This window comes from Belonocnema kinseyi, chromosome 7, assembly GCF_010883055.1.
Source record: "Belonocnema kinseyi isolate 2016_QV_RU_SX_M_011 chromosome 7, B_treatae_v1, whole genome shotgun sequence".
Taxonomy (NCBI): domain Eukaryota; kingdom Metazoa; phylum Arthropoda; class Insecta; order Hymenoptera; family Cynipidae; genus Belonocnema; species Belonocnema kinseyi.
In genome coordinates this window covers 36,804,030-36,818,435 of record NC_046663.1, presented here as the reverse complement: position 1 = coordinate 36,818,435, position 14,406 = coordinate 36,804,030, and the positions used below count along the sequence as shown (strand labels likewise).

Genomic DNA, 14,406 nt, shown 5'->3' with positions numbered 1-14,406 from the left:
TGTTATCATGATCCTGTAGGGACTTCAAAAAGCAAAGTTTTTCTTTTTTTGACTTTTTTTCATATCAAGTGTTGTTTGGCTTAAAATGTTCATTTTAGTTTTTTTTTGGATTTTGAAAATGCCCTAACTCTGATGATTTTCTATTTATAGAAAAAAGTCATCGGGATAAATTGTTTGAGTTTTTGAGTACTTTGAACAACAGTACATAGAATTTTTAAATCTTGAAAAAAAGTGGTTTCAAAAATTTTTGGTACGATCAAATTTGGAATTTTCAACTTTTCGACCAAATTAAAAAAATTGTTACCATGATCTTGTAGGGATTTCGAAAATCAACGTTTTTCTTCTCTTGACTTTTTTTCATATGATGCGTTGTTTGGCTTAAAATGTTCATTTTAATTTGTTTTTTTTTTATTTTGAAAATGCTCTAACTCTGGTAATTTTTGATTTTTCAAAAAAAGACATGAGGATAAATTGTTCAACTTTTTGAATGCTATAAATAACCGTACAGAGAATTTTTTAAAAAGTGGTCTCAAAAATATTCAAAATGTGCCCACTTTTTGAATTCCTATCCAAAATGGCTGGTTAACGAACTTGACCTTTAGTTTAGGACACTAAACGAGTGTGCTGAAGGGCAATCTAATAGATTAGTTTTTTCGAAAGTTATCGTATTCACAGCCAGACAGATATACAGAAAGACACATTCGTAAAAACCTGTTTTTCGGTTTCAGAGGGTCCCAAAACGTGGGCATTTGACAAAAACTGGGGGGGGGGTCAAATTTTACACAAATCTAATACCTTCTCTGATGAGAATGTAAAAAACCGTAAATTTGTAGCATTATTAAAATTAAATATTATTAACAGTAATCATAAATTGTTCAAACAATTAATGTTGTTAACTTTAATCAATTATTTACACCACTCTAATACGAAATTGGACGAAAATTTAACATTTTTTGAAAAAATAGCAATTTTCTAGCATTGTTCTGAGAGAATATTACTAACAATGATAAATTTTGTAAATAATTATTTTTTGTAAACATTGATTGAGTATAATATTACTCTAATTAAAAACTGTACCGAAAGTAGAAAAACCGCATCTTTCTAGGTCTATTCTAAGAGAAAAAGGGCTAAAAAAATAATACGTTGTTCAAACAATTTAATTATATACTCGTATCTAATTATAAGCATAAAGTAGATTTAATTAATTAGAAACAATCTTCATTGGAAAACGGCAAAAAATCATAATTAGCGTCGCAAAACCAATTTTTTCACTTATGGGATTTTTTTAGAACCCTATAGAACAGATTTAGGGGGTGATATTCAAAAAGGCATATTTTTTATTCTTATTCTATGGTTGACCGAAGAGGAATGTTGATTTCCAACTTGATTCTTATAATATGGACGATTTTGAATAAAAAAAATAAAAATGACTTTTTTTCTTGTCTCTTACTAACCGGCTGGGCTCAGGAGTTTAGGTTCTCTGCAGTTTTCAACTTCCCTGGCCAAATCTTTAGGCCAATGCGAGCACTTCTGATGAAAATCTGTCTGCCGACGTCAGGGGATTCAGTGGTTGGAAACTGAACAGAATTGAGTACAAATAGTTGAATTTTAAACCAATAAGATAAATGTTTGATAGTTGAAATTTGAAAAAAAAATCTGTTAAGAAATGTTAATTTGAAGTTTGACAAAAATATTGAATTAAACCCAAAAATATGAATTTCTAAGAAAATAGATTAATTTGCAACCAAATAGTTGAATTTTAAACAAAATATTTAAATTTTTCAAGCAAAAAGATGAATTTTCAACTAAAGAAATAATTTTTTATCTATGCAGTTTAACATTCAAGCAAATATTAGCGTTTTAAACTAAGTAAGATCAGATTTCAATAAAAAATGGAATAGTTAAATTTTCATTTCCAAAATTAATTTTCATAAAAAAAATGAATTAAAAAAAAACCGTTAAAGTTATATCCTAAAAGATAAATTTTAAGCCAAACAAATTTTGTTGGCTGAGTGGGTTAATTTCAACCAAGTAGCTGCATTGGAAAAAATATATAAATCTAAAAACAGTTGCATTAAAACAAAGAAATGAATTTTTTAAATGAATTTTTTGGAATTTTTATCCACTTAGATTGATTTTCTATATTTTTATATAGTTATATTTCAATTATAGAAATTAATTTTAATAAAAGAATTTTGAACAAAAAACTTACATTTTTAACCAAAAAGTTTAATATGCAAAAAAAATATCGAACAAATTAATTCAATTTTCAATAAAGCAGTGGGATTTTTGACAAACAAGATGTCAATTTACAAAAATCAATTCAACCAAAAAATACGAATTTTCAACAAAATAGGTTAATCCTCAACCAAAACAGATAATTTTCAACAAAACAGTAGCATCTTTAACCAAAAAAGGTTAAATGTTTGTCAAAAGAGATGAATTTTTAAAACAAAACGACTTTTTTTTAATAGTAAACAATAAGATTATTTAAAGTAAGCATTTGGAAAAATAAAAATAATTAGTTAAATTATTTATTATACACATATTTTTAGTTCCTGACTTTTAATATACATTTATGAACAATTTGCAGGGAACTTCAACATTTTAAATAGTTTATAAAATACAAAGTTTTTAAAAATAATTCATGATAAAAAGTAAATATATCTCAAACACGTACGAATAAAAGAAGATTTCATGAAGTATTTGTGCTCTTAAGACTGATAAACGATATCATGACGTGAAGAGAACACCATGATTTACACATTTTTAAAGATAAAAATTATTTCATTATAAGACTCATAAAACCTATAATATACTCCTATTTGGCGACATCTGCAATGAATACATTGTTAATTAAAAATAAAAATAGTTTAAGCATCAGAAAATTATTTAGGAAATAATTAGAAATCAAAATCTTATCCATTCATTGTTATTTTTGAGAATAATCTTTGTTCCTGGTTCATATCCGGGCCGAGGTAGATTTTTTCTCGTTTCACCAACAATTATTCGACTATTAATGAAGAAATTTCTTATTAGAAATAACTTTAAAAATTGCCTTTTCTCCATGTTAAACTAATGGGCAATTCGAATAAATATAAGAAATTATTAGAATTTTAGTATTCTGAATTTTTATTTTGAACGATAAATTTTTAATTTATCCCTTTCATTGGTTTTAATTTTTTAATTAAATTTAGAACAGCTTTATTTTGAAAAGCATGATTAGCCATTTGAAATTTTTAAGTTATGAACGATTCTAATTCACTGAAAATGATCGCCTATATAAAGTTTTAGAAACACAATTCTTGGTAATTAAAAATTGTTGAGTGTCAAATGAATTTCGGATTCGTTGAATTTACAACGTTCCTTCGTCGAGTTTTTTTTATTTTTAAAGTTTCGTTTTTAAAACTACTATTTATTTTAAACTTCTATTTAAAGTAATTCAATTTTGTAGATTTTTTAAATGACTATTTTTCTATTTTGTGATAACAATTTCAAATTTTAGAAGCTTTTACTTTAAAATATTTAATTAATTTTTCTAACTATTGACTATAAAGTTTAAGTATCTCAATTCTTGGACAATAAAAAATTTTCAGTGTCAAATGAAGTTCGAATTCGTTGAATTTACAACGTTCCGTAGTAGAATTTTTGTCATTTTTAAATATTTATTTCTAAAACTACTTTTTATTAAAAATTTTTTTTATCATAATTCAATTTTGAAGATTTAAATTGAAAATTTTTCTATTTTGTAATCACAATTTCAAATTTAGGAATTTGACAAGCTTTGACTTTGGTACTTCTTAGTATTCTAAAAATCGGGTTTTAAAAGTAAAACTTCCTTCATTCACATAATTTAAAGTTGATTCAAGAATATAAACGATTCTTTAGTTCGAGACGAATAGATTGACCTATAATATTAATACAGTTTATTATAGAATAAGGAATTTCTGGTCATTTATATTATATTAAAAATCAATTTTTAAAGTAAAAATGTACTCATTCTCATCATTTAAAATTGATTTGAGAATAGAAAACTTTTGATTATAAATATTTAAATGTGGCAGAGCTAGTAGTAACTTTGTTCTACAAAATCATATATACTATATAATAAATATAATTTTTATATCTATACATTACAAACAAGTAATATGGTAAGTCATAAAATATTGTTTTCTATTACAGCTAAATAGCAAACTTTAAAATGTGATATTTTTTTATTCAAATACACTTTCTAACGAAGTTGAAATATTTTATAATTTGTATAGCCACTCAAAAGATCATTAATGTATATTTTTTATCTTCGGCAACAGTCAAATTAATCGATCATTATTTTTCGAAGTGTTATTATAAATCCATCTTGAAATTAAATTCGGAGAATTGAGAACCAAAAGATAAGTATTATCAGCTTGTTTTTGAATTTATATAAATATAATATTCATAAGATTCTTGAGAAAATAACAAAAAATATTTTTGAATATTTCAAACGTATCAGGTAATAATCTAGAAGATCTTGAAGATATTTTTTCATTTTACAGGATTTTACAAAATATTATGAAAAATTCGAATCTTTTTAGAAGATGTTTCGGACTTTTAAAAGTTGGTAACCAATCAAGGAATATTTGATCAATTTTCAAAAATGTTTCCTACTTTTCAAATATTTCTAATTTATTTAAAACTTCTTAAATTCCAGAAAATATTTTTAACTTTGTTCTCGAAATTTTCAAATATAATTCAAAATTTAAAAAAATTACTTTATAATATTATAAATTTTTCCAGAAATTTTACAAAAATTTGTTTATTTTCTTGGAAATTTTCTAAATTATTTTAAAGCTTCTAAAGTTCAGTTTTGAAATCGTTAAAGATATGCATTTCTGAAAATTTTTTAAAGTTTAAAATTTATTTTGAATCTCTTCTATTCTATTAAATGTTTCCTGAATTTACTCAATTTTCTATTTGTTTTTATTTTGTAATCTTATTAAATTGAAACATTTTGCTTTAAAATCTTCTATACTTTTTTACGAAAGTGTAGAAAGTCGTTATATATGTTTAAAGACCGTTTTTTATTTTCTCTTAAAGTTGATTTTACAAAATAAAAAATTATTAAAAACTTTAACACGAATATAAGGAATTTTTTTTAATCTTGCCCGACCTTCTTAACCTTCTAATCTCTAACAATTATTTAGATTTTTCCTAAATTTTTTATTTATTGTGCAAATGCAACAAATTTCCTTAAAATCTTTCAGATTATTCTTTGGCCATTTTTGAAGATCTTTTTAAATAATGTCTTTAAATTAATTTTTCAAAATAAAAAATTATGTTAATTTTAAAATGGCGAAATTGAAAAAATTTGCTTTAAAATTGTTTACACACTTTTAAAAAATTGTAGTATATAATTCAAAATGTTTTCTGATCTTTTTTTATTTATCTCTTGAAACTCCTTACAAAAAAATGATTTAAAAATTGCCCATGAATCTTAGGAACTTTTTTTCCATTCTTTTAACACCCTGAGAAAATTCAGTTTACCTAAAAAATTTGTAAAACCTGAAAAATCATAAAAATTGTCAGAAATTAAATAAGAATATGTTGACTTTTTCTCCTGTTAAATCAATGGACAAACTAAAACAAAAGTAGGAGATAAAAACAAAAAAATATCATCTTCAATAATAAGGGAGACATTTTCAAAAAATTTTGAAACTTGCGAAAGATATATTAATTATTGATGTTAAACTCAAAAATTATCTTTCAGAAACTTTCTAAAATTTAATCTCCATCGTTAAATATAACACCACCTGTTACTATTAAATTTTGCATATTACTTTTCTAAGTTTTAATAAAAAATACGAGACTATCCAATTCTGCAGATCGAGTGGAAACCCTGCAGCGAGCACCGAAATGTGATTGAACTATTTGCAAAAAGAAAGCATATTGAAGAACGAAAGAATCTATATCGAATTTCCTATAAGAGTATGGAAACGTAATTTAAAACTTAAATACTTATCTTGGTATGTAAATTTTTAATTTAAAAAAAGACTACAATTTCGCCAGTTTATTTTTTTTACCAAAGTAACGATTTTCAACAAATTATTGTCGAGAACTCTCTCTCTTAAGAGTACAAAATCCAAGACAGACAACATGAATTTTTCATCTGAATACAAAGCTGTTATTTGCTTTTATCAGCACGAATTCAGGATTAAAGTGCAGGAAAAGGCTCTCCTGAATTACATGAAAAATGGATTAGTAAATTTAAATAAACTTGTTTTAGAAACGGAGAATAGAGGTTTAAAAATCAAATATTTCCATCCATATTTTCCAAGAACAATATTTTGTTTTATGATCAATTTTTGAGTCTTTAAATTTGAATTTGTCAAAAAGGTCTAATTTGAAGTCAATTTTGACTGATTCTCATAATGCTGATTCGACGATTGATACATTAGTCAAAAGAATATTTTAAAGAAGTGAATTTAACAAAAGAATGTAATCAGTCATTTTAAATTATCCAATTTGTTGAATCTGCAACTTAAACATGTAAATTTTTAACCAAAAATGGAGTGGATAAATTTTCCATACACCAAATTAATTTTGAACAAGAAAAAAGAATTTCAACAAACTAGTTGAATTTTTAATAAAAGAGAATAATTGTGTAATAAATTGATGAACCTTAATTTGAAAAAACTAATTTTTAACGATGCAGTTTAACTTTCAAAATATCAGATAAATGTTTAACCTAAAAAGATGATTTTTCAACCAAGCAGATTAATCGTATACAAAAAAGACGAACTTTTAACAAAATAAACGAATTTTTAACTAAAAAGTTGATTTTCAAATAAAAAATAATAAATTACAACAAAATATGTCTCACTTGGTTTCATTTTAAAAAATTTACAATTTCTAAATAATTTTCGGGACAAAAGTCCCGAAAAATACTTATTTAGTTTTTTTAGAACTTTTTTAGGGTCCTGAGTAATTGAATCTGTAATCATTCGATTTCAAGATACTTCAATTCAAAAGAAAAATGTTTAAATTTAAACGCTTTGAATTAAAAATTATACAATTACAAATCTAATGAACTTGTCTAAGTTTTAAACTTCTAAGCCTAAATTTTCCCATTTTGAGAGCCACAGACAAAAAGATTTCAATTTCAAACACTTTTACTCGGAAATGATATATGTTTTCAAGTACTTTTCAATTTAATTCCCTTATTTTGTCGAAAATAAGTTTAGTAGGTAGAAAATTCGAAATGCTTTAAATACACATCCTCATTAAGAACAATTATTATAACTCGTTTATTTAGATTATATTTAAAAAATCCCAAAAAAAACGAAAAATATTAATTGTACCGGAACCAAAATTGCCTCTTTTCCCTAATTTTTTTTCTGCAGAATCCGAATACGAAATTGCCTTTAATTGTGAACTTAAGTTTAGAGAAAAACTGGGGTTTCTATCAGAAATTTGTTTTTTGGATACTAAGGAACCCTTTAGGGTCCCCAAAGGAACCCTTTTAAGTTTCCAATGGAACACTTTTGAGCCTCCAAAGGAACCCTTTTGAGTTTCCAAAGGAACTCTTTTGAGTCTCCAAAGGAACCCTTTTGAGTCTCCGAATGAACCCTTCTGGGTCTCTAAAGGAACCCTTTCAAATTCCAAAGAAACTCTTTTGAATTTTTAAAGGAATCCCTTTGGGTCTCCAAAGGAAACCTTTTGAATTTCCAAAGAAAGCCTTTTGAGTTTCCAAAGAAAGCCTTTTGAACTTCCAAAAGAAACCTCTTGGGTCTCCAAAGGAGACCTTTTGAGTTTCCAAAGGCCCCCTTTTGGTTATCCAAAGAATCTCTTTGTAGGTTCCAAAGAAACCCTTTTGAGTATCCAAAGGAACCATTTTGAGTTTCTAAAGGAACCCTTTTGAGTTTCCTAAGGAACCCTCTTGGGTATCCAAAGGAAATCTTTTTAGTTTCCAAAGGAACCCTTTTGAGTATCCAAAGGATCCATTTTTAATTTCCAAAGGAACCCTTTTGAGTTTCCAAAGGAACCCTCGTAGGTATCCAAAGAAACTCTTTTTAGTTTCCAAAGAAACCCTCGTGGGTACCCAAAGGAACCATTTTGGGTCTCTAAAGGAACCTTTGAGTCTCCGACATAACCCTCCTGGTTTTCCAACGGAACCCATTTGAGTTTCTAAAAGAACCCCTTTGGGTCCCTAAAGAGACCCTTTTGAGTTTCTAAAGGAACCCTTTCGAGTTTCTAAAGAAACCCTTTTGAATTTCCAAAGAAATCCTTTGGGGTCTCCAAAGGAACCCTTCTGAATCTTAAAAGGAATCCTCTTTGGTCTCCAAGGGAAGCATTTTGAGTTTTCAAAGAAAGCGTTTTGAACCTCTAAAGGAACCCTCTTGGGTCTCCAAGGAAACCCTTTTGAGTTTCCAAAAGAACCCTCTTGGTTCTCTAAAGAAATCCTTTTGAGTTTCCAAAGGAACCCTTTTAAATTTCCAAAGGAACCTTTTGGGTCTCTAAAGAAACCTCTTTGAGTTTTCGAAGGAACCTTTTTTAATTTAAAAAAGAATCCTCCCAGGTCTCCAAAAGGAGCCTTTGTAGTTTCCAAAGAAAGCCTTTTGAGCCTATAAAGGAGCCCTCTTGTGTCTCCAAGGAAACCGTTTCGAGTTTCCAAAGTAAACATCTTGGGTATCTAAAGAAACCCTTTTCGGTCTCCAAAGAAACCCTTTTAAGTTTTCAAAGAAGCCCTTTTGTGTCTCCAAAGGAAACATTTTGAGTTTCCAAAAGAACCTTTTTTTGAGTCTACAAATAAAACCTTTTGAGTCTCCAAAGGAACCCTTTTAAGTCTCTAAATGAAACCGTTTGGGTATCTAAAGAAAGCCTCTTAAGTCTTCAAAGGAACCCTTTTGGTCTCCACAGGTTTTTATTAGAGTTTAGGTTCTAAGAGATACCAACTTTTACTCAGGCCACAACTTTAGTGAAAAGCCAGATTTTTCTGCGTTTAAACAGAATTTGTAATAATGTAAATAACTCACATCGTTGAAATGCAGTATTTATGGGCTCTAGAATAAAAAATAGTCCTTACCTGTAACAAAAAAATATAATTATTAAAAGCGTCTCAATGATAAAAATGAAACTTTTTTATAAGAGAATTATCCAACCATATATTCAATTCGATTCTTGAAACGCCGGACGAGAAATCCCTTAAAAAAAACATCAAATTGTTGAAATGGAATCTAACGCACGAAGAATCAGGAACTGTATTCGCAATATAGCGAGGTGCAATGCATATTTTAAATATTCCTCAAACTTTTCTTCTCCTTATACTTTTACCAACTTTAGAACCGAAGGATATATATCATAGCGCAAAAAGAGATACAAAAAGGGGAAATATTATATTTATTTTAACGAAAAAGGGGGAAAATAGGGAAAAGAATTAACATTTATCGTTACATTTCGAAAAGAAAAAACAATCTTTCTAGAAGAAAGTGCGTGGATTTAAAATAATATTAAATGAGTTTGAATGGTTTCTGTCATTAACAATTTTTTGTTTTGTTTGGATATACTCAGGTCACTAAAAGTCTGTTCACAGCGATTTAAAAAAAATTTTTAATCGTTCTTATAATCAATAACATTTCCTCTTATAAAAATGTCTTCATTAACAATTAACACGTGATATTAATATGTATAATTAAATATTTATGTCCAACATTTGTTCTTTCATCCTTATTATAATACATATTCTGAAATTAAATTGAAAACAACACTCGGCAATGCTCTCAAACTTATATTAAAAATATAAAATAAATTACAAAATTAAAATATAAATTTCAAATATAAAAATCCATGTTCAGATTTAAGAAAACAATACATTGAAAATTTTAAAAATTCTTTAAATAAACTCTGTCATTAATGTAGTTTTAATGAATAAATAATATTGATTAAAAAATAATTTTTTCAATTGCACAAATTCGGAATTTTCTAGTATCCGGAACTTGTCAGCTCTGGATATTTTATAATTTTCGAGTTAAACTATTCAGTTAAACAAATTAATTATCGAATAAAAAAAAACAAATTTTCCACCAAAGAAAAATTTGCAACTACAATGATGAATCTTAATAAAAAAATTTAACCCGTGACACCGACTCTCAACCTAATTTTTGAATTTCCTACAAAAAATATTATTTTAACCCCAAAGAATTAAGTTTCGACCAAGAATGAACCATTTGCAACAAAATAAATCAATACTTTTCTAGAAAAAATACATTTTAAATTAAAAATATCAATTGTCCAAAAAAATATACATTTTCAACAAAAAGTAGAATAGTGACATTTTCAGTCAAAAAAATTAATTTTCAACCAAATAGATTAATTCTCTATCATGCTGTTGAATTTTTAATGAAAAGCGATGCGTTTTGAACCAAGAACATTATTTTTATACTAAAAAGCATGAATTATATCTTAAATACACAAATTTTGAACCAAATAGTGAAATTTTTAACAAGAAATTATCAGTTTTGAATCAAAAATATTAATTTCTAATCAAAATTGAATGTATACATTTGGAGTTGAAACATTTGATTCTTATAAAAAAAATTTAACTGAAAAGATGAATCTTATAAAAAAAGTGAACCGAAGACATCATTATTCAACCAAATAGTCGATTTTTCAAGGAAAAGCATTAATTTTTATCATCAAAGATTAACTTTCTACGAACGAAAGGACAAATTTTGCACTGAATTAAACTTTTAGACAGGAAAATCATTTTCAAGAATAAAGTATAATTTTTTATTAAATTGTTGAATAGCCAACACAAAGGGAATGAATTTTAAAAGAAGAAAATTAATTTTACAAAAAAAGACAAATTTTCAATAAAATGTCAATTTTCTTAATAGTTGAATTTTCAATAAAAAATAGAAATTTTCAATCCAGTATAAAACAGTTACATTTTGATTGAAAATTTTAAATATCATGCAAAACAAAAAAAGAATTTTCAAGATAGGAGATGAGTTCAACTGCAAACCAAATACTTTAATTTTCTACCAAATTGTTGAATTTTTAACTAAAAAGGATGAATTTTAACCACGACAATTAATTTTCTACAAAAAAGACGAATTTTTAACCAAATAGTTTAATTTTCAACTGAAAAAGATCCTGATATAAATGTAGAATATAATATCAAATATCGAGATTGATAAAACTCGATGTTGCCTTTATCGAAGCAGATTGGCTTTACTTAATTTGAGACTCATGTAAAATAAAATTTTTACTTTTCCATCCATGTCAATTTGTTTGTACAGTCTGATATAGCCATTACACGCACTCATATATTCAATTTTTTTTATTTAGATTTGATACTTTTTTAATACTGAATGCATTGGCAAATATTGTTCAGCTCAACTTTTTCTATTTATTCTATCGATTTCTTCATCTACAAAATGAACTGTCAATACTCACTCCATTCCTATATTGTAAAAGCGAACCACCAAAGCTGGTCAACCAACATTCGTTGAAAGCTTTGCGGAATGAATTCCATAACCCAGAATTTTTCTTTGATGAAATGGTAATATTCGGTTTGGACAGAATAATCACGATATTAAATGGTAAAATAATATCCTTCCAGTTTATTCTAAAACAGGGTGACTGCAAAAATTCATTTTCAAAATTCCCGAACTTTTGCTTAATTCTTCCTTGACTAATTTTGTATTTTTTCTGGCCACTAATATGTAATTCCTTATTCAGAAAAAAAATTTTGATTAGAAATATATGCGTGTTTATTTGGTTGATATTATTCGATCGCTTCATTATCAGTGACACATATATGGACAAAAAAAGTAGTTCAACTTTTTCATGATGAGACATATGCGGGCAAAAAAAAATTATTTTACGAATTCTAATTAATTGTGCTTAAGTATATTAGGGTTTTTGTGGTCGTTGATTCCAAATCTGATGTTGGATTTTCAAAATTCAAAATGCTCGATCCAATATGGCGGACATAAATCATTAAAAAATGTGGGACCTTGGTAAATATTGGTGATAATGGTGGTATTGAGGTCGCTGATTTCAAATCTGATGGTGGAAATTCAAGATTTAAAATTACAAATTCAACAGGGCGGAAATGAATGATTAAAAATGTTAGAATCAAATATGGCGGATATAAATTACTAAAAATGTTTGAACCTTCATGAAATCAGTGATATTTAGGTTTTTTAGGTCCAAGATTTTAAATTTGATGTTCGATTTTTAAAATTCAAAATTACGAATTCAATATGGCGGAAATGAATAATTAAAAATGTTCGAATCCAATATGGCGGACATAAATTACTAAAAATGTTTGGACTTTCATCAAATGAGTGATATCTAGGTTTTTGAGGATCATGATTTTAAATTTGATGATGAATTTTAAAAATTCAAAATACGAATTCCATATGGCGGAAATTAATGATTAAAATTGTTCGAATCCAATATGGCAGACATAGATTACTAAAAATGTTTGAACCTTGATAAGATAGGTGATACTTATGGTTTTGGGGTCGCTGATTTGAAATCTGAAGAAGGATTTTGTAAATTCAAGATTTCGGATTAAATATGGCGGACGCGAATTATTAGAAACGTTAAGATCTTAATAAATTGACAATTCTTACGTTTTCGGGGTCGCTGATTCCAAATCTAAAAATGGATTCTCAAAATTTCAAATGCCGAATCCAATATGACGGACGTGCAATATTAAAAATTTTCGGATTTTGATAACATGAGTGTTATTTAGATTTTTGGGCTCCTTCAATCGAAATCTGGTGTTGGACTTTCAAAATTCAAAATGGCCAAACCTATATGGCAGACATAATTTATTGAGAATGTTCGGACCCTGTTAAAATTGATTATATCTAGCTTTTAGGGCAGCTGATTTCAAATATGATATTGGCTTCTTAAAATAAAAAATGGCGGATTTAATATGGCGGAAATTAGTTATTGAATATGTTCGGATCCAATATGGAAAACATAAATTACAAAAGATGTTTGGACCTTGATCACATTGATAACATTTTGGTTTTCGGGATCGCTGATTTTAAATCAGATAATGTATTTTCTATTTTAAAATAGTCCAATTCAATATGGCCGACATGAATTATTAAAAATTGCGGATTTTGATTAAATAAGTGATACTTAGATTCTTGCGGTAGCTGATTTCAAATTTGACGTCGGATTTTTAAAATTCAAAATAGCAGATCCAATATGGCAGACATGAATTATAAAATATATTCGTGAACTGATAAAATATATGATACTTAGCGCTTTAAGACCACTGTTTAAAAATATGATGTTGAAATAATTTAATTCAAAATGGCGAAAATGAATTATTAAAAATGTTTGGGTCTTTATAAAATGAGTGATACTTGGGTGTTTTGGGCCACTCATTTGAAATCTAGTGTTGGATTTTTAAAATAAATGTTTTAAACAAAACCATATTTAAAAATTTTTAAATAGTGGATCCATTATGGCGGAAGTGAATGATGAAGAATCTTTGCATTTTGACCAAATAGGTGATACTTAGGTTTTTGAGGTCGCTGATTTCAAATCTGATGTTGGATTTGAAAATTTTTTAATTACTTATTCAATATGGCGGAAATGAATTATTAAAAATGTTCGGATTCAATATGGCAGACATAAAATACTAAAAATGCTTGGACCTTGATAAAATTGGTGATACTTGAGGTTTTGGGGTCGCTGATTTTAAATCTAATAACGGATTTTCAAAATTTTAAATGACCTATCCAATATGGCCGGCGTGAATTATTAAGAACGTTCAGACCTTAATAAAATTATAGATTCTTTCGTTTTTGGGGCTCGAATATTAAAAAAAAAAATGATAGGGTCTTTTTCAAATGGGTGATACTTAGGTTTTTTGGGGTCACTAATTTAAAATCTGGTTTTGGATTTTCTAAATTAAAATGGCAGTTCCAATGTAAAAGACATGAATGACTAAAAATGTTCCGATCCTGATAAGATTTATGATACTTTGGTTTTTAGGGTGGATAATTTCAATATGATGATGCACATATTTTAAAAATTCAAAGTTGTGGATCCAATATGGCAGAAATGAATGATTGAGAATCTTTGAATCTTAGTAAAATTGATGAGACTGAGGTTTTTGGGTTCGCTGATTTAAAATATGATGTTGGATTTTTTAAATCAAAATTGCAGATTCAATATGTTGGAAATTATAAATTATTTAAAATGTTTGGATCATAATAAAATAGATGATACTTAGGATTTTTTGGGGCAATGAAATAAATAATTAAAGCTATTCAGATCTCGATAAAATGGGTGACAATTCGGTTTTTGGGGTCACTTAATTTAAATCTGGTGTTGAAATTTAAACATTTAAAATGGCCTATCCAATATGGAGCACCAAAATTACCAAAGGCGTTA

General features: G+C 27.0%; 1 protein-coding gene across 1 annotated transcript in view; it reads right to left on the bottom strand.

Annotated features, from left to right (window-relative positions):
• The window catches only part of LOC117175914 (growth factor receptor-bound protein 14-like), a 1,501,030-nt gene that overhangs the window by 1,350,081 nt on the left and 136,543 nt on the right, over positions 1-14,406 (bottom strand). Inside the window, exon 3 of the mRNA XM_033365756.1 lies at positions 1,455-1,577. The gene's annotated coding sequence lies outside the window, so the exon portion shown is untranslated. The remainder of the gene's footprint in view (positions 1-1,454; positions 1,578-14,406) is intronic.